Below are 22,614 nucleotides of genomic sequence, written 5' to 3' on the forward strand. Positions count from 1 at the left end.
ATAAGCACATAAATGACCAGTTGATGATACCTTATTCCAAACAATTTCTCAAGGGCTGTTGCAAAGTTGGTTGTTTAATTAAAAAGAGAGTATTTGATGGAATCATGGATCCTTCTCAAGAAAACATCATTCTGAGTGAGGTTAGCCTGGCCCAAAAGACCAAAAATCGTATGTTCTCCCTCATATGTGGACATTAGATCAAGGGCAAACACAACAAGGGGATTGGACTATGAGCACATGATAAACGCGAGAGCACACAAGGGAGGGGTGAGGATAGGTAAGACACCTAAAAAACTAGCTAGCATTTGTTGCCCTTAATGCAGAGAAACTAAAGCAGATACCTTAAAAGCAACTGAGGCCAATAGGAAAAGGGGACCAGGAACTAGAGAAAAGGTTAGGTCAAAAAGAATTAACCTAGAAGGTAACACCCACGCACAGGAAATCAATGTGAGTCAATGCCCTGTATAGCTATCCTTATCTCAACCAGCAAAACCCCTTGTTCCTTCCTATTAATGCTTATACTGTCTCTACAACAAAATTAGAGATAAGGGCAAAATAGTTTCTGCTGGGTATTGAGGGGGGGTAGCGGGAGGGGGTGGAGTGGGTGGTAAGGGAGGGGGTGGGGGCAGGGGGGAGAAATGAACCAAGCCTTGTATGCACATATGAATAATAAAAGAAAAAAAAAAAAAAAGAAAAGATCAAAATGTTGCAAGTTCAGTATTTTATAGGTGACGACAGAAAATATGGTCACGAATTTCTTTTGTCTGTTGTAAAAGAGAAGAAAAAATATGTCATTGAAGTAAATCTGAAAGATAAGCGAAGCCTATCTTTCAAAATAAGGAAGCAAATTTGTTTTGTGGTTGAGTCTATACACCATGACTAGGTAATTATGGGGGAAAGGCAATTGCATCTGTAATTTTATGCACACCAAAATCTCCCCCATCAAAAACTCAGCCCTTATATTTTAAATCAACAAATAGTATTCAGCAGATAGTAGGTAACACTAATGCTTCCTAACAAACTGCTCCAATCATAATCTCAATGAAAGAGTATGTCGAGTAATAGCTATGGAAAGTGTTTCACGTCACCCCCTTGAAGGATACTATATAATTTTGATGTCCAATTAAGACCATAAAGACATTACAATGGTTCATTTTTCTCAATTCAATATATATCATACTAAGAAAGATCAATTTATGAAATAATGTACTCACATCTGTAGAACTCTGGTTCTTAAAATCAACTATACAAAATTGCTTATTAAAATATGCAAGTCTTTATAAGCAGATCATTTCAGATGAGGAAACTCAACCAAACGGAATGACAGTGCAGTGTGCTAATGACACACACACAAAACAAGAATAGAAGTATCATCAACAGCTACCTTAGAGCAATATAAGACCACATACAATATTTACTGAATATTTAAAATTGTGTTGTACAAGATCCAAGTTTACCAACAAGTGTATAGATTAAATATAAGAAAAAAATTGTTCCTGAATGAATCATTGATAAATTTGGTGATACATCTTGGAGTGTACATGCAATGTTCTGATTAACAATATCTCAGTAGTCTAAACCAAGAATTCCTGCATTTTCATGTACACACTTACTTGTTATTCATAATAATAAAAGTATATATCTGACCTAACCCCAATATTTTAAACTTATATTTTGCCATGAAATATAAGTACCACTTTCAGCCATTGACACATAAACTCTTCTCAATGGAGCTAGAATTTGCCCGGAGAGTGTTTTCTCTACTTTTATCCCAACAGATAAATGAAAAGTTCTCTTAAGTGACTCTTAAAACATTAGTATGTAAATGTGTTTTTAGATTTTTTTTAAATGCCTTTTGTCTATGTTTGCAACTGTAAAGATATTCACTGCTATGTTAATTCTCAGGCTGTGGGTATAGCTCAGTGGTAGAGCACTTGCCTAGCATGTGTAAGGTCATGGGTTCAAACCCAGCACGGCAGAAAACATGAATTCTCATAGAGACAGACATTGCTTTCTATTCATTGTATAAATAGTTGCTATACACGAGTGTTTAACTATCTACCACCAAAACACAAGCAACAACAAAAATCAAACACACACCATGAAAATTTCACTCGTTCTTTCAAGGCTCTAACATCAGAACTCTTCAGTGATTTTTAACCTGATGAGTTTAAGATCGTGATGGACAATGGGTGTGGCTGTGACCTATTCACAAGGACTCTAGACATCTGGTTCTTCCATAGCAGCCGAGGGGCTCTAGGGTTTCGTGTGAGTCATGCATGGTCCTGGTTGTGAGGTCACGATCAGTAAAATTAGGGAAATAACCTTAGTTTTCTGTAATTTGATTTCAATGGCATTAAATGTTGGATAAAAGTGATTCTTGAAGGAACAATCTTCCTCACACAAACATAAATATTCAGGGGTCTCTAGAGTAGCCAATATCATCTCAAGTTCACTCTTAAGTTGTGTGGTCATCCTTACTGTATAAAGAGAATCAGAAAGGCCAGGTAAAATATGTAGCAGGTGGGCTCCTCCCCTAAGCCTTATGCTATTTCCAAAGTAGAATTTTTTTTCTCATTCTGTCTTGAATCAATTGTGATTCAACTCAGCCTTCGCATATCAACTCAGCCTCAAAAACAGGAGGCATGAGATTCAATTCTTTCTTGATTATAGCTTTTTGGGCCTCCAATATGTAAAATGTTTATTAGGATTTAGAGAATAAACAGAAGTATGGATAGTGCTTTAATTTACATATCTTTGTTGATGAAAACTTCAAGACCATCTTTCATGTAAGATCATACACCCCACCCATGGAGGGAAAAATCTGTGCAATGCTCTAAATAAAAATTAAAAAAAAAGAAAAAACCTTACATGACTGCTTCCAAGGGGAAAGAAATCTCCCCGTTGGAGCATAAAGCCTCTGGGTGCTGACCAGAGTCCTAAGGAACTATGCATCGACATCTGTAGAGTTAAACAGTAAGCACAGAACTGCTTACTGTTTTCCTTCTGCAGGGCGCACCTAAGGATGTATTTTCCCTCTCCCAGTAAGCACCGCATACCCTCTGATGACCGTCTGTTCTGAGAGAAACTTCAGTGGTGTCAGGTGTCTCCTACATGTGTTGTCCCATGGGGAATTCAGTCCTCAGTAACCAGAATGTATTTTCAAGCTTTCATAATACAGATTGTAAAATCTGAAGTGGAATGCAAATAAAAAGCCATTAAGACAAAATCAAGTGTTTTATAAAATCATATAACAAACCACACAAGCTTGGTGACATCAATTTCTGCTTTCCAAATAAAATATTCAATTCTAGATCATCAAGGACACTTGGCCACAATCATATGAATAGTGACAGAAATTGGAAGAGAACATAGGTATCCTGGATTTTAGTTTTAAGTTCTTTATATGATAATTACTTTTCTGGGAAGTATTTTACAAGTTTTCTAAAATAGCATTATGTTTTGACCTAATTTGAATACTGATCAGATTATAAACATCTTGAGATCAGGGAGTAAACATATATTAAATGTAGTTATATCAGACTCTACATCCTGGTAACTTACTGCACTATTTAAATTGTTCTTAGTTAGAGAAAATGATACAAATCCTCATGAAATACTTAATGCAATTTCAAACTCCTCTTTCTAGAAACTAAGCAAGATATCACAGAAACACAGAAGCATGCATCGATTGCATGGGTGGGTCAAATGAAAAACTCCTTCCACTCAGCAGAAGCAAATCAAAATGAACATTACAGTGTAACAAGGAGGCTTCAAAGACCTAAGGACAATTAATCTGAAGAGGAAAAGGTACATCATCTTCTTGTGTAGATAGAATACCTAAAACTTCATAGTCATTTATTTTTAAATATTATTCACACCTGAAATATTTAAAAGTCTCTTTCAAGTGATAAAGGCTACTTTAACAAAATATACAGCATAATTTTTAATGGAGAAACTGGAGTTACTACTACTTTCCACCACTTATGAATACTCTGTTAATGGCTATAAAACACAATATATATAATTATTTAAAAGGAAGAGACAAAACAGAGCTTATAGATCTTATGTTTTATACTTGGAGAGCCCAATGCAATCACCTGAATCAACTGAAATATCATGAAAAGTCACAAAAATAAACAATAATTAAGAGCTCTATAGCAGCTTATATTTAGTACCTCTCTCAGGGAAAAAAATAACTTATTCAACAAAGCAAAGTATAATACATAGTGAGAAATTATTTAACTTTAGTTTTAACCTAAAAAGAGAAAAATGAAAGAAATTTTAAGATGCTAAAAGAAGGTTCAAATGTTTGCAAAGACATTATGGTATTGAATTAATCTATTAAGGTATAGCATTATTCAATATAACAAATATTTTTTTCAGAATTTTGCAAAATGATTCATAAGCATGTAAACTTTTTCTAACATGGGTGCTGCTATAAACCTAGGCAGAGCCTTGGGTACTTGAGGGAATTGAGAGAAAAACACAGCAAAAATGGGACAAGTGATCAGAAAAGAGAGTAGAAAGCTTCTTATGAAAATATTTCTTAATTTTCTGTGCTTATAAACTACAAAAGAATATTAAATGACAATTAACCAGTAATACGATAATAATTTATAATTATTTAAATATTCATCAATATCATTAATAATATCTCTTCTATTTGTTCCCTTATGCTAGATCTTCAAATTTAGGCTGTAGGCCTCTCATCCAGCTGTGTTATAAGTAAAATTGAGTTTTTGGAACAATCTGAAAGCATAACCTCTCTGTGAAATAAATGGTCTGTGAGAAAACACATTTGATTTCCAAGTGACTGTGGGTTTTTTTTTTTTTTTTGGTTTTTGGTAGTGCTAGGGTTTGAACTCAGGTCTTTGCACTTGCTAGGCAGAGGGTCTGCCACTTGAGACTTCCCTCCAGCCCTTTATATTCTGGTTATTTTGGAGAAAGGGTCTTGCATAGCTTGGGATGACAGGTGTACTCCACTGCACCCAGATATTGACTGAGATGGGGTCTCATGAACTATTTATATAATTATTTTTATTATGTAAATGTGAAAGAGTTTCAGAGTTCACATGTTTAAAATAAAACATTAGCTTTGTGTATGATATATCCACATAGCAATTATCATTTCTATTATGTATTATCATTATACACACATACATATATAATCATTTCTTCTTAGATGGTTTTTTGACTTTTTGGATATAAGGATTTTGACTTCCATCCATCCATTCATTCAACAAATATTTTTCTGTGAGCTCAACTTATGCCAGGCTCTATTCTAAAATTTGAGAAAATAGCAGTGATAAAGGCAAGTTCTTTGATATTATGGACTTTATATCCTAATAGGGAAGAAAGCTAATAAACCAATAGCCGAAGGAAAGAAAACTATCAGATGATGAAGTATTGAAATATGATGCTGGAAATTGCGTATGGAATGAGTGGTTAAGGGGACCAGGGACATTTGAGCTGAGATCTCAAAGACAAGAAAGAGGTCAGGAAGAGGAGACCTGGAGGGAAGGAACAGCTGGTACCAAGACCTGAAGTGAGTGTTCCAAAACTCAAGAGAAGTGGAGCAGCACCAATGGTGCTGAATACTCCTAAGAATTAGGAATCATTGGATTGGCAACATGGAAGAACTGCCTTATTAGAAGATGCTAAAGTGAACAAGTGACAACATTAACTTCAGACATTTTTTCAAGATATTTTCATGTAAACACATAGAGGAACCAAGCAGTAGGTGATGTGGGCTCAGGCAAGTCTTTTTTTTATTTTTTCTTGTTTGTTTTTAAGGAAAAATTGAAGAATACACTGATGGAAGAAAATAATTCATGCCAAAGAAAGTGAGGACAGTCAGAATGAAGTCTTTGAGCAGGCATGGGAGGAAGGGTCAAGAAGTTATGTGAAGAACTTGGTCCTTGGGGGACACAGGCATAGTCCACTCTCGCCAAGGGCAAGTAGGACACAGGGCTGCAGATTCCAGTAGGTTGGTCAGGGACTCCCCTGAGGGAGATGAGCCATGCCATGTTCCATTGCTTCTATTTCTTAAGCGTCCAAGATACGCTTATCACATGAGAGTTAGGGGAGAGAACGGAAGATCTGAGAAGAGCAGATGGCTCACAAAATCTAAGCAGGTCTTAGACTCACCAGGTCTAAGCATGCATATTTAATGTATGTAGTCAAACCTTATCAGGACAAAAGGATTTTCTAAGCCAGGGACTGGTAGCTCACACCTGTAATCCTAGCTGCTCAGGAAGCAGAGATCAGGAGGATCGTGGTTCAAAGCCAGCCCTGGGCAAATAGTTCTGTGAGACCTTATCTTAAAAAAACCCTTCACAAAAATAGGGCTGGTGGAGTGACTTAAGGCATAGGCCCTGAGTTCAAGCCCCAGTACCGCCAATAAAAATTTTTTTGTAAGAGCAAATGGACCTTTTCAACAATAAGATTGAACTTAATTCATTATACTTATAAACATTTACTGTGTGAATACATATAAAATATGATAAGTGAATAATAACACACTTTGACAATGCAAAGGAGGCCATCAGTCATATTAACATGAAGAGTGACTTCTTAATTGGGGCTCAAACTGACCATAGCTTTTTAGCTAGAGAAGGAAGGAAACCCCTTCTAGGCAACACCATCAACATCTGGGCAATTCAGCATTCACACGATGAGCTTGAATCATTTCACAGGATAGATGAAAAGCAGAATAAGTAAATTATCCATCACTCACTGGTGGCCAGTCATCAGGACAGAAGGTTCTTTCCTTTCTATCTCCAAGTTTCCTGGAGTAGACCTTAGGTGGAACCAGAAAGCATATGTAGAAGTGGCTTTCTGCATAATTCCTTGTCCTATCTTTGCCAATATGAAGACCATGACAGTCATCCCAGTGTCAGACACACTGAGAAACCGCAAGACATATTCTGGGCACCTGTTTGCTATCTAGTCCAGCATCAGTCTTGCCCTCCTTACATCCCCAATAATGGATAATTCTGCTCCTTTGACTTCTTTTCTGAGCTTATAGCTCATGTGGCAGAGAAAATAATACTATAAAATGCCTCAATATTCCACTTGTTAATGAAGTTACCATAATGACATTTTCAGAATCATACAATCTGTCCTGACTCAGTTAACAAGTGTCGAAGAAAACAAACCCGATACTGAGTTCACAGCCACATTCTAACTAAGGACAAAAACCGTGAACAGGTAAGGCTTGGATAGTTATGAGTCAGGAGTTAAAGCAAAAAGACTCAAATTTTGTGTCTTGTGATGAATTTTTGGCACCAGATTTGGAATAAAACATGGAAATTTGGGTAAGATCCTGGTCACAGAACCGCACCTAAATTAAATTACATCAACAACAAACTGGCAAGACTCTGATGTATAATTTAATCTCCAGTTTTAAGTTTGCTTTCTGCTCCTGTAGTTTTTAGGCTCATATTGGGAAGACCTTGGAGAGATTGCGTGGCACTGGCCAGGCTTGAGAAGACAAGGGCTACAAAAAAATTGAAGTCATTTGTCGTGACACTAATCATGACAGTAATGATAAAGAGAGGATGGAAACAAAGTAATGATAAATCAACACATCATGTCATCCCAAACATCAGGGAAAGAACAGTTGAAATTGTCAGGAAAATTGGATTGTACTTATTTAAAACGTTCTAACTCCAGAAGAAAAGGACTCACTACAAGAGCCACAGGTTCCAAGAAAGAGTTGCTTATAGTTTCTTGCATAGGGTGGAACTGTAAAGCACAGGTCTGTTGAGCCACTGGTTTTTTAAGCTCACATAAGTAGTGTGTCTGCCAGGGTTGCCGAAGAAATTGCAGACCTGTGGAGAAGGAAGGAGCGGTAGCCTAATTAAGGAGCTTGATACAGACCATGCTAACAAATTGATACAATCCCTCTGTAGCTATTTTAAACAAACAGGAATGTCATTTTCTTTCTACTACAAACTCAAAGAACAGGAGGGTGGAACAGGGCCTGTCTTGGGGGTGTTGTACCAGTGGGAGGGGGAGGAGGTGGGGAAAGGGTACAGTAGGGTGAATATGGTGCAAATACTGTGTACACATGTACGTAAATGGAGAAATGAGATCTGTTGAAACTGTTCCATATTCCAGGAATGAAGGGATAAAGGCGAATGATGGAGGGGTGAATTCAAGATGATATATTTGGTATATTGTAAGAAATATTTTTGTAAATGTCACTATGTACCTCCTGCAGAACAATATAAAAAAAGGAAAAAATATAAATTTGTGCAATTTCAATTCATAATGATGCTGCTCAAGGAAGAACTCTCTGTCTCTTTCTGTCTGTCTGTCTGTCTCTCCCTCTCCTGTTTCTCTCCCCTTCTTCCTAATTCTCTCCCTTGTTTCTCTCTCTTCTTTTTAGATAAGATATGACACAGAATATGAGGCAGAAAGCTTGGTGTCATTCATGTGGGAAACCAAAATAGATATTCAAAATCTCAAAACCAATTTTAGAGACTTTCTTCTGAGACGGAGCAGATTGAAATGACCTCTCATGACAGACTGTGTCAGAGGAAGGGAAAGAGGTCATTTCTATAATGCAGTAAAATAATACAAAATGACAGAACCTGGTGCCTTACCCGTTTATGAATGTCAGACAGATTGAAATAGAGGAGACATTTGTATAGATCAAGTACTCTGATGGCAGCAAATCAAATTAACTTATGCTGCTTTCAATAACCCAAGACATAAGCTAAAGGAAAATGTATCAAAATGAAAATTTGATCAAACTGTAAATTTAAAGCAAAATTTTATATTTTTCTATTACTCTTTCACAAGATGTGTTTTTCTATGCAGACTCTATGAAAGCATTTATACTAACAAATGAAATGGTGTGGTTATCTTCTTGGGAGAGCATCACCTCTTACTGTCTCCTCCTGGAGCTTATGTCCTGTTCATGATAAAATCATGAAATGCATCACACTTCAGAAGAGAGTTCTTGGGATTCTACTTATTTGCATTTCTAGTTGGCATAAAAAGTCACGTTCACTTGCATAAGAGCAGTGCTAAAGTTACATTCATTGTTCATTACTGAAATCTGGAAACCTTAGGCTTCTCAAAGTTTGTAATTTATTGCAGACTTCAAAATCTCAGAACTGAAAGGAAACTGCAAATCTATTTAGTACAAAGGCCTGCAGAAAAGAAAACTGATCTCAGAGAAGAGGAAGGAGTTGCACAATAGCCTGAGAAATTCATATAAAGCAAAGAAAATTGCAGCAGAATGGAGACCTTCTCCATCTCCTGTTGTATCAAAGACCCACATGATCTCGTCATTTCACTAGGACGAGATGTTGGGCTGAATCATTTTGCTAAAGCTGAAATAATCACTTAGAGTGCTATAACAATGGTTAAAGACACATGCACTTTTAGCAAGAAATTCATTTTTAAAATTTCATTAGCATGCAGTATTTGTGCAGAGAGATATATTGTGACATTTACATATGTGCTTGCAATGTATCTTAATTAGATTCACCCTCCATCATTCTCCCTCATCCCTCCTCCCCCTTCTTTGAACAATTTCAGCAGGTTTCATGCTTCTATTTTCATACAAAATACAAAACACATCCACTATATTTGCCCTCTTTCACCCTCTCCGTTTATATTCTCCATCCCATTGGTTCCCACCCCTGGACAAAACTCATTTCTAAGATTTCAATTTATAAAAATATCAATATTGAATTAATGAAACGTAGTAGACTCAAATTCTAAACAGATAAGTTGTGGATTACTTATTTTTGTTTTGTCTTCTTTCCTTTCGTCCCTTCTCCTCTTCTCTCTTTCTATTTCTTTTTCCTTGAGGTGAGGTTTCACTGTGTAGTTCAGACTGACCTAGAACTCCTGATCTTCCTGCCTCAGCTTCCCAAGTTCTGGGATTACAGGTGTTTGCTACCATGCCTGGCACCCATTCCTTGTCTTTCTTCTCCTTCTTTATTGGTAGTTTGGTTGTTTTAAAATGCCCACAAACTCTCTGACTCACTACTTAATGAGGGTAGTGCTTCATTTTCCAGTGGGGCAGTTTTCTGATGAACAAAATGTCGAAGTCACTGTGTGTAACTTCTGACACCAGATCGTAAGAGTTATTGCAGCTCTCTCCTTGTTCCAATTTTTGTATTATTTGCTCTAGAAGAAGCCTGTTGCCGTATCAATAGGATGCTTAATCAAGTGACCAGGTTACTACAACCCACCAGACTTCACTTTCATAAGAGATTCAGAGCCAGAGTCACCCAACTATACCACCACTGAACTCATGACCTACAGAAATGCTGAGATTACAAATAACTTGTCCTTGAAGCCTCCGAGCTTGAGGTAATTTGTTACATTGCATAGATAACAAGTACAGACATGCTACCTTTATTGTGTCAAATTTTATGACAGGGCTGATAAAGTTAGCTACAAAATTTTCTATAAAAATGTAACTATGATTGGGGACTGGGAGGAGCAGCTTGAGTAATAGAGCACCTGCTTAGCAAATGTGAGGCCCCAAGCACAAACTCTAATATTTCCCCCTTAAAAATCTCTGTAATTATATGTGGGACTCAGGCCTATTATGCCAGCTATTCAGGATTCAGATTGGCAGAATTCCAGTCTGAGGATGGCCCACAGACAAAAAGCACAAGAATCTACCTGCAAAATAACTAAAGCAAAACAGTGCTGAGGGCTTTGTTTAAGTGGAAGAGCAACTGACGAGCAAGTGGGAGGCCCTGCATTCAAACCCAAAGGTTGCCAAACATAAGATATCACATTTCCTGTACATGCAAAAAAGAATTTAAATATGGGGAAGGGATCCAAGATCCCCAAGACTAGAGGAAGGAAACAGACAGCATGAGCTCCATAAATCAGAAACCTTGCTGAGACTCTGGAGACACACCTGGCAGGGAAAACCACCAAGAAGAAGCAAAACTCCAACAGCCCAAACCCTCAGCCCATACAAAGCTTCTTCATGCCACATTACACTGAGAAAACAGGAGGGCTCATGTGCCACCAGATGCCAGCTTCAAACCTGCTTGGGAGACACAGACCAACAGGTGAGCAAATAAGCAATACTCCCACAGCCACCCCTGGGGTAAACCTGCATAGCCCCCTCGATAGACTGACATTTGCCCCCCCCCCACACACAAAAAAACATGAATAATAAACAAAGAACTGAAAAGGACATGCAGCAGAGGGGGTGGGGTGCTCTGGCCACCCCAGAGAAAGGGGGAGGGGCAAGGAGCTGAACTCTGTTCAAACTTTCAGTAAACAAAGCCTGGAAAAGAAGACGGCTGACAGTAGGCAGCAGATGAACTGCTGCCTGAAATAGGGCAGATAGCAGTTGACAAATCTCATCTCCTGACCCAACCACCTGGCAAGACTATGACAGAGCTACTGCTTAAATACCAACACCAGGACTGGATGATGAAGGAGTAACACCAGAACTACTAAGGCTGAAATTCCATTGTTCCTGAACCCGGAATTTTTTTTTTCTCTTTCTCTCTAAGTCTTGTTCACTGTTTGTTTGTCCACCATCTATCCCTGCTGATTTCTTTTGTTCTCTATTTTTTTTTCTTTTTTCTCTTTCACTCTAAGTGCTTGTCTTGTTCACAGTTTGTTGGTCCACCGTCTATCCCTATAAATTTCTTTGGTTCTCTGATTTTTAAAATTCTTTTTCTTTTTTCTCTTTCTTTTTCATTTCATTAGTTTTAGTATTGTAAGTTAGCTAATATTAAATTACACTCAGAACAGGGACAGAAACAGCACCAAGTGGAATTATGGGAAGACAAAAAAGGGATGAAAACCTTCTCCCCCCAAAAATAAATTAGTACAGGATTCAGAGGGAAATGAAGACAACAGGTACCCAGCTCCAGACCTCAATAAAACCAAGACAGACTTTTCCACGGAACCCAACGAAGCCCAAAAAAATATTCTGAAAGAAGAAATCCTGCAAGAAATCACTGAGAATTTCATGGAGATGTTACTAGACATGGTCAACCAAAATGTACAAGAGGCATTCAAGAAATTCCAAGATGACAAAAATAAAGACTATGAGAAGACACAAAAACATATAAATGAACTCATAGGAGCCCTAAATAAATACCAAAGTGAAACAGAAAACATCATAAATAGAGAGATAAATGAATTAAGGATGAAAATTGACAATATTAAAGAGGAAGTGATCCATGATATGGAAAACCTCAGTAAAAAAAAAGAAAAAGGAATACAAAACACAATGGAAGGACACTCCAGCAGAATAGAATAAGCAGAAGACAGTATCACAGAACTTGAAGATGAAATGGAAATTAAAGGAAAAGCTGAAGAACTATTACTCAAATAACTCAAAACCTGTGAAAGGAATATGCAAGAACTCACTGACTCCATCAAAAGACCAAACCTGAGAATCATGGGTATTGAAGAGGGAGAAGAGGTGCATGCAAAAGGAATTTGTAATATTTTAAACACAATAATAACAGAAAAATTCCCAAATCTAGAGAAAACTATGCCCATTCAGGTACAGGAAGCCTCCAGGACACCAAACAGACTTGACCAAAATAAAACTACCTCACGACATATTATCATTAAAACAACAATTACAGAGAATAGAGAAAGAATGTTGAAGGCTGTAAGAGAGAAAAAACAAATAACACACAAAGGTAAATCCATCAAAATTACAGCAGATTTCTCAATGGAAACCTTAAAAGCAAGAGGACCATGGAGTGAGGTCTTCCAGGCACTGAAACAAAATAACTTCAACCCCAGGATACTCTACCCAGCAAAACTATCATTCAAAATAGATGGAGCAATAAAATCTTCCATGAAAAACAGAAACTAAGACAATATATGACCACCAAGCCACCACTACAAAAGATTCTTCCAGGAATTCAGCACACAGAAAGTGAAAGCAAACAAAGCCATGAAAGGGCAGCCAGTACCAAACTACAGGAGAAGAAAAGGCACAAAAGTAGAGAGTAACACTGATTCAACTTCACACAATCAAACCCTTAAACAACAAAGACAACTAAATGACAGGAATCACCACACACCTATCAATATTAACACTGAATGTTAATGGACTTAATTCCACCATCAAAAGACACTGTTTGGCAAACTGGATTAAAAAGGAAGATTCAACAATCTGTTGCTTACAGGAGCTTCATCTCATCAACAGAAACAAGCACTAGCTGAGGAAGATGCTGGAGGAAGATTTACCAAGCCAGTGGGCCCTTAAAACAAGCAGAAGTAGCAATACTTACTTCGGACAAAGTAGACTTCAAATCTACCTTGATCAAATGAGGTAAAGAAGGACATTTCTAATAAAAGGGGAAATACACAAAAAGGAAATAACAATTATCAACCTATATGCACCCAATGTCAATGCACACAATTTCATCAAACATACTCTGAAGGACCTAAAAACATATATAGACTCCAACACAGTGGTAGTGGGAGACGTTAATACCCCCTATCACCAATAGATAGGTAATCCAAACAAAAAATCAATAAAGAAATCCTAGATCTACATCACACCATAGATCAAATGGACCTAGTTGATGTCTACAGAATATTTCATCCAACTGCTGCACAATATACATTCTTCTTAGCGGCTCATGGAACCTTCTCCAAAATAGATCATATCTTAGGGCACCAAGCAAGCATCAGCAAATATAAGAAAGTAGAAATAATACCATGGATTCTATCTGGTTACAATGCAATAAAACTAGAAATCAACAACAAAAACAGCAGTAAAAAACATGCAAACAATTGGAAGCTGTCAACACATTGCTCAAAAATCAATGGCTCATTGAAAAAATAAAAGAAGAAATTAAAAGATTCCTAATGAATATGAAAACACGAACTACTGGAACCTATGGGACACACCAAGGGAATACTGAAAGGAAAGTTTATAGCCATGAATGCATATATTAAAAGGACAGAAAGATCTCAAATCAATGACCTAATGCTACATCTCAAACTCCTAGAAAAACAAGAACAAGCAAATCCCAAAATAAGCAGAAGGAGAGAAATGATAAAAATAAGTGCTGAAATCAATGAAATAGAAACAAAAAAATTACAGAGAATCAATGAAACAAAAAGCTGGTTCTTTGAAAAAATAAATAAAATTGACAGACCCCTGGCAAACCTGACTAAAAAGAGGAGAGAAAAAACCCAAATTAGTAAAATCAGAAATGCAAAAGGGGAGATAACAACAGACAGCATGAAAATCCAGGAACTCATCAGAGACTACTTTGAGAACCTATATTCTAATAAATTTGAAAATCTTGAAGAAATGTACAGATTTCTAGATACTTATGACCATCCAAAATTGAACCAAGAGGATATTAATCACCTGAATAGATCTATAACACAAAATGAAATTGAAGCAGCAATAAAGAGTTTCCTAAAAAAGAAAAGTCCAGGACCTGATGGATTCTCTGCTGAATTCTATTAAACTGTTCCACAAAATAGAAAGGAAAGGTACACTGCCTAGCTCAATATATGAAGCCAGTATTGCACTAATCCCAAAACCAGACAAAGACACCTCCAAAAAGAAGAACTATAGGCCAATTTCCTTAAAGAACATCAATGCAAAAATCCTTAACAAAATAATGGCAAACCAAATCCAACAACACATCAGAAAGATCATCCACCATGACCAAGTTGGCTTCATCCCAAGGATGCAGGGGTGGTTCAACATATGCAAATCTATAAATGTAATACAGGACATTAATAGAAGCAAAGACAAAAAAAAAACTTGATTATCTCAATCGATGAAGAAAAGCCTTCGACAAGATCCAACACCACTTCATGATAAAAGCTCTAAGAACACTAGGAATAGAAGGAAAGTACCTCAACATTGAAAATGTAACAGTGAAAAACTGAAACCATTTCTCCTAAAATCAGGAACCAGACAAGATGCCCACTATCCCCACTCCTATTCAACATAGTACTGGAATTTCTAGCCAGAGCAATTAGGCAAGAAGAAGAAACAAAAGGAATACAAATAGGTAAAGAAACTGTCAAAATATCCCTATTTGCAGACAATATGATCCTATACCTTAAAGACCTAAAAACCTCTACCCCAAAACTCCTAGACACTATAAACAGCTATAGCAAGGTGGCAGGATATAAAATCAACTTACAAACATCATTAGCTTTTCTATGCACCAACAACAAACAAGCTGAGAAGGAACATATGGAAACAATTCCATTCACAATAGCCTCAAAAAAAAATCAAATACCTAGGATTAAACTTAACAAAGGATATGAATGACCTCTGCAAAAGAACTATAAATGCCTTAAGAAAGAGATTGAGGAAGACTACAGAAGATGGAAAGATCTCCCATGCTCATGGATTGGTAGAATCAACAGAGTAAAAATGACTATATTACCAAAAGCAATCTACATGCTTAATGCAATTTCCTTCAAAATCCCAATGACATTCATCACAGAGATTGAAAAATCTACCCTAAAGTTCATTTGGAAACCAAGGGACCACAAATAGCCAAGGCAATACTCAGTCAAAAGAACAATGCTGGAGGTGTCACGATACCCGACTTCAAACTATATTACAAAGCAATAGCAATAAAAACAGCATGATACTGGCACAAAAACAGACATGAAGACCAGTGGAACAGAATAGAGGACCCAGATATGAAGCCACACAGCTATGCCCACCTTATTTTTGACAAAGGCATTAAAATATATGATAGAGGAAAGACAGCCTCTTCAACAAATGTTGCTGGGAAGTGGTTATCTGTATGCAAAAACTGACACTAGACCCATGTTTATCACCCTGTACTAGAATTAACTCAAAATGGATCAAGGACCTTAATATCAGACCCAAAAATCTGATGTTAGTATACCAAGGAGCAGGAAACACTCTGTAAGTAATAAGTATAGGCAAGAACTTCCTCAATAGAACCCCAGCAGCTCAGCAACTAAGAGAAAGAATGGACAAATGGAACTTCATAAAATTAAAAAGCTCTGCACAACAAAAGAAATGGTCTCTAAACTGAAGAGACCACCCACAGAGTGGGAGAAAATATTTGCCATCTACACATCAGACAAGGAACTGATAACCAGAATATACAGAGGAGTTAAGAAACTGAACTCTCCCAAAATCAATGAACCAATAAAGAAATGGGCAACTGAACTAAACAGAACTTTCTCAAAAGAAGAATTTCAAATGGCCAAAAAACACATGAAAAAATGCTCACCATCTCTATCCATAAAGGAAATGCAAATCAAAGCCACACTAAGACTCAACTTCACCCCTGTTAAAGTAGCCATCATCAAAAACACCACCAACAAAAGGTGTTGGTGAGGATGTGGGAAAAAGGAACGCTCACACACTGCTGGTGGGAATGTAAGCTAGTGAAACTACTCTGGAAAAAAATTTGGAGGCTTCTTAAAAATCTAAACATAGATCTGCCATATGATCCAGCAATACCACTTCTGGGGATATTCCCAAAGGAATGCAACACAGGTTACTCCAGAGGCACCTGCACACCCATGTTTATTACAGCACTATTCACAATAGCCAAATTATGGAAACAGCCAAGATGCCCCAATATTGACCAATGGATCAAGAAAATGTGGTATTTATACACAATGGAATCTTCCTCAACCATGAAGAAGAATGAAATCTCATCATTTGCAGGTAAATAGATGGAACCAGAGAACATCATTCTGAGCGAGGTCAGCCAGGCTCAGAAAACCAAAAATCATATGTTCTCCCTCATATGTGGACTTTAGATCTAGGGCAAATGCACCAATGTGGGTGGACTTGGGTCATATGATAAGGGGAGAGCACATACAGGAGATATAGGAATAGGCAGAAAACCCAAAACATGAAAGCATTTGATGTCCCCACTCCAGAGGAACTAATACAGAAACCTTAAAGCAACAGAGGTCAATATGGGAAGGGGATCAGGAACTAGTGTAAAGATCAGTTAGAGATGAGTCATCCTGAGATGTAACACATTTGTACATGGAAGCAATGCTAGGAATCTCTCTTTATAGCTATCCTTACCTCAACTAGCAAAATGCTTTGTCTTCCTTTTTATGCTTATGTCTTCTCTTCAACAAAATTAGAGATAAGGGCAGAACAGGTTCTGCCTGGAAGCGAGAAGGCAGGGGGCAGGGGAGGGAAATGGCCCAAACAATGTATGCACGTGTGAATAAATGAATAAAAATAAGGAGGAACGAAAGAAAAAACAGTAAAAGATACTACTAACAATCTTATCTTTTAACTCTGAGCCCCAATGTAATGTATCACTTTACTAGACATACTGGGATAATTTATTCTTTTGATATTTATATCAAAATTTATGTAAACAGAAGAATTAAAATAACAGATTTTAAAAAATAATAAATTACAACCCTCCTATTTAGGAAGAAGGGGATGATTAAAAACAAGAATTTAAATATGATGAAGACATACTTGTATTACAGATAAAAATCTTTCAGATGTCACCATAGATTTTGGAAGGTTTTTGTTAGCTGGGAGTGTGGCTCAAGTGGTAGCATGCTTGCCTCATAAGCATGAACTCCTGATTTAACCTCCAGTGCCGCCAAAATAAAACCCCAGATTTTGTTAAGCATTTAATTAAACTTAAAGAGGCTACCAGATATTTCCACAGTAAGAAGTGAAGAGCATAAACTCTGAAACAAGACATCTGGGCTGGAATCAGGGTCTTACCACTAACTTGCTGTATAATCTTGAAAAAGTTCTTTACTCCGTCACAATTTCTACATATATAAAATAGAGAGCTGGGTGTGGTGTGGTGTTGGTCATGACTTTACACCCAGCTACTTGGGAGGCAGAAACCAGGAGAACTGTGCTTCGAGGCTGGCCAGGGGAAAAGCAAGTGAGATCCATCTCAACAAAACATTGGACATGATATCGCGTGTCTGCAATTCCATCTACTTGGGAGGTGGAGATAGAAGGATCTGGTTCCAAGGCCAGCCTGGAACAAAAACAGCATGAAAACCCATGTGAAAAAATCAAATAACTGAAGCCAAAGGGCTGCAGCATGGCTCAAATGGTAGAGCACTTGAGCAAGTGCAAGGTCCTGAGTTCAAATTCCAACCCTGCCATAAAATAAAATGGAGACACTCAGAGCATAGTTGACCAGTGCTGCAGAAAAATATTAGAAGATGAAGAAAGAGAAGAAAAAGGGTGAGGAGACAAGAGTCCAGGGGAAACCTGTGGGCCAGCTGAGAGATGATTGCTTTCTCATTCTTCCTTGCTTGAAAGGCAAGGCTATTTACTGATCAAATTTTATACTTGACCAGCACACTTCCGGGCTGTCCTTCATTTTGTCTTGTCCTCAATAAAAACATGAATCAGCATATGAAAGATGTTTTTAAATCTTATGAAAGATTTCATTAAAAGAAGTTTACATTTGCTCCCATTCTATTTGTCCAGCTCTCTGTAGGAGGAATTCTTCCTGTCTTTATCTGTGATGTGCAAACCCTATTTTAAACCCTAATATGCCAGGTCATTGTTTAAACACGAGTGCCCCACCATTTGGGTGGGGAGGGAACTCAGGTGGTCCAAGTCATGGAAAAGTGACATCTTCAGTTCTAGCTGACTTGACAAAGTTGTGGGACCATCATCCACTTATACTGTGTGTGTGCATTTATTTTCCCTGTCCTGGCCTCTGCTTCTAATATTTGCTTAGTAGTTTACACTGTGGTATAATACAATACCTAAAAAACTTCCTACACAGATGGGTAGAATCCTCCTAAATTTCTCACCAGAGAGCTATGGCTTTTATGGCACAAAGGTAAAATCACAGTGAGAGAAAAACTGTTTATCAACGAGTATCTAAGGATTCTTCTTTGACACCAGCCCTCCAAATGAGGGCTATTTGTTCAGAGAATATCTTGTTGATTTACAAGAAGAGGACATTGCCGTTAATCTTAAAGTCATCAATTCCTCTGGTCTTATGCAGTGCATCTCTTTTTTTTTATTCATTTATTGTTTGGGTGTCTTTGCCCTTCAGTGATTAAACACAGCTATAGAGGAAGGAGACTTTGCTCCCAAAGTGCGCACACAAAGCAGATATGGAGATAGCTCTGTACCTATTCTTCCCTTCCACAATGCCACAAATCTCCCAATAGCGCATGAGTTCAGAATGCTCTCTTCCCCAGACTTTGGTCTTTCCCCCCAACCAGTTGGATAATTTCCAGAAAATTATTTGTCCTAGTCATTTATTATGTTCTCAGTTTCTAGAAAAACGTGGAACACAAACTTGCAACACTATGACAAAGTGTATGATTCTATTGGGAATTGGTTATAACCTAACTTTTGCATTAAATCCAAGTCAGCCTCTAAATCACTAAATCTGACCCAAGTTCAAAAGAAATGGTGTCCTCCATATTATTCTCTGGCTATCTCATCTCTCCAATATGGCACCATGAGGTGAAAAGCAGGCCCAAACACTCGAGCAGAAGTTGAGTCCAGAGCTAGGTATGGCTCGGTGGCAGAAAACTGGCAGAAGACCCGGGTTAAATTCTCAATGCTCAAAATTTTAAAGAAAAAAATTTGGTCTGGTGATTTTGTCTCCATTATCCAGTTTACTTTTTTAATAGAAAGAGAAGCAGGAAGAAGTTCACACAGACAATATAGTTGTCACTAACAGTAAGAAGAAACTCATGCCATGTTAAATTTAACTTCCATCAGCGTGAGGTGACTGGAAATGTGATAAAATAATGAATTAAGAAGATGAATGAATATAGGATTCTGTAATCATTAGGTATGCTTTCAACAATAACTAATTAAATTTTGAATATGTCTAAATCCCAGCGGTTTGATAACAGTTAAATGTTGATTCAGTTGAGACAAGAAGTGAATCACTTTGTCCACTCCTAATTGCATCACATGTTTATTCTTCATGATCACTGTTGTCAGCAGCTACAGCCTTGTAAAGAAAGTGCATCTTGTTTTATTATAACCGTTTGTATCCAGTTTGTGCAAAATGATTACAAAACTGATGTCAATTACAGCGCTGATGCAGGTGCATCACTCATGTCATACTCCGTTCTTTGTCACTACCTTTAACTATAACACCATGAGACAAACACCCCTCTTAACTATCTTCCTACCATAATGCATAATTCTTAAAGGTGAAAAGAAATACTATGTTAATCTTGATATATATTAACAAATAATGAAGGGGACAATAGTCAAGGCTGCATTGCCATTTCCTGACACTGCTGTCAAGTTACAAACTGCTCAGCCCACATTCTTTTAGTTTATAATGCTTGAAAACAATCTTGGGACTAAAATACAGACATTTAATTAATTGGTGTTATTATTTTCACTGCTATCCTGGTGGTACAGGCTTACTGATGGGAAATCCAAGTTTGGAAAAATGGAAGATATAAAAACTAGCCAACTCATTTCTGTCTTCTCTGAATCTCTAGTCTGTTAGCATTAAGTGGCAAGGGTCATATATTCACTTTACAGTTAGCTAGGCATTAACCAATGGCAAGAGCATCAGAATGTGTTTGCCATTTTGGCTCTTACCTACAAATGCAGTTTGGTTTAATGACACCTCAGTACCACCTGATAAATACTGATGAGCAATAATGAAGACACAAGAATGCTACTTCTTTGTTTTTCATTACCAGAACTCATGTTATATGAGATATAAAACTGCCTTTCCTTTTTCTCTCATATGTTAAAACAACTAAAGACTGAGAGAGCTGACTTTGGGAAGTACTGGTCACAGGTGAATGTACACCAGATTTAGAAAGCACTCTGATGAAGGTTTAACATAATTGCCAGATATGAAGTCCTCTGACCTCCATAATGATGAAGGGTTCTAAACTTTAAAAAATTTTTGATGGAGTGGGGTTTTATATTATAGTCATGATCTCTTGATCAGATAGTTAACTAAGAAGATACAAATGTAAACAGATGGGTAGAGAGCAGTGTGTGTCTTATATTTAAGAATCCAGCCAGGCATGGTACTGTCTGAACTCCCAGTTACTTGGGAGAGGGATATCAGGAGGATTGCACTTTGAAGGCAGCCTTAGCATTAAAATGGGATCCCATCTCAATGAAAATGGTGGATGTGATGGCCTGTGTCTGTGATCCCAGCTACACAGGAGGCATCAATAAGAGGATTGTGACCTTGGGCAAAAAAAAGCATGAGACTCTATCTGAAAAAATAACTAGAACAAAGAAAGGCTGGAGGCATGGCTGTATTGGTAGAAGGCTTGCCAGTGTCACCAAAAACAAAAAGGTAGTCCAAAAGTAGGAGAAAAAAAAAAACAAAGTATCTAGGTTGCATTTCTCAAAAAGCTTTAACAGATTCATAGCTGAAATAGCAGTATAATTTGAGATGTCCGGCTAACTGGTTGATGCAAACAACAGTAAAATAAGAATGACTCAAGAGTTTTCATGAAAACATTGCTGGAAAACAGCTACCAATGTTGGGTGTGGTATTGTTTCTGGATTTTAAAAAAGTTAGTTTGAGAGAGGCAGTGTCTGTTTCCTTCTCTTCACATGTTAGGCGCCATCTAAAAACAGCTGACAATCAACACGTTCTCACTTGTGAGATTAGGTACCCTAATGTCTGTGGAAGCTGACGGCAAATACTTCAGGAATTACTCAGTCCTTGTCACCAAACAGCCTTCCTCAGAGTTTTAACATGTGAAATAATTCATTTTCTCTTGACCATGCTGCCTTTAAAACTCAAAATTCTCCAATATCAAATAAACTTTTGACGAAGAATGTTTTTGTCTAGTGTCACACAACTCGTGACATTTTGTTCCTGAACAAAGCCATGCAACTATAATTTCAGGTATGTTTGGAAAAGTCTTCTTGGTTTTTAAAAAGAAGACCAAGCTCCTCTTTAATGCAAAGATATAAAAGAAATCAAATTGTAGCAGGGATCGAGAAACCAGGGAACCAAAAGTGTTGAAGGGAGAAAAGAAGATTTTATTATCAGATACCTATAAAAACCCCAAAGTAACCTCAAACATGCAGTAGGAATTACCTGAAACTTCCTTCAGCCGTAAAATTGGCCCAGTTTTCTCAGTCTTTTTTGACACCAATTCCTTCTTTCCACAAGTATCTATTGAGTGAATCCTACTGGGCAGGCCCTCTCACAGACACTGGAAATGAAATGATGAATTAAAATAGACAGAGCACCTGCTCTCAGGGAATTAACAACTTAGTTGGAGAGAAGGATATCAAATTGCCACAGAGACAACTGTGTAATTACATATTGGACTAAGTGACTCAGATGAAAAGAACACAGGGCACGACATAAAAGTGTCTAAGAAAAAAGTCTGTGCAAGTAAGAGAAGGTCTTGAGGAAATACTGTTTGAACCAAAGGAAACAGAAAGTGGGTGAAGGGAATGGGTGGGCAGATGAAAAGTGCAAGGAAGAGGCACATGGCTTTTTGTAAGCAAATGGCTTACAGTGACGTATAAAAACTCTGAATGTATACAGGAACTTGCTTTATAAATATATTGGTACCACTCATAAAATGGCAAAGAGTATTTAACAAAAGGTTCACATTCAAACTATGGCCCTTATTCCAAGTCTAAACTTTGACCTGATTTTCAAAGCATCATTTTCATTGGCC

The 22,614-nt window shown here is 37.4% G+C and overlaps 1 long non-coding RNA gene across 1 annotated transcript; it reads right to left on the reverse strand.

Annotated features, from left to right (window-relative positions):
• Positions 1 to 705: 705 nt before the first annotated feature.
• LOC109703361 (uncharacterized) lies at positions 706 to 22,138 on the reverse strand. Its single transcript, XR_002213938.2, has 3 exons — positions 22,020 to 22,138; positions 3,060 to 3,191; positions 706 to 764 (listed from the first exon to the last, which is right to left on the reverse strand). It is a non-coding gene; the product is annotated as an uncharacterized lncRNA (long non-coding RNA).
• Between the last annotated feature and the right edge of the window lie 476 nt (positions 22,139 to 22,614).

The sequence above is a fragment of the Castor canadensis genome, chromosome 17 (genome assembly GCF_047511655.1).
Source record: "Castor canadensis chromosome 17, mCasCan1.hap1v2, whole genome shotgun sequence".
Classification (NCBI taxonomy): Eukaryota; Metazoa; Chordata; class Mammalia; order Rodentia; family Castoridae; genus Castor; species Castor canadensis.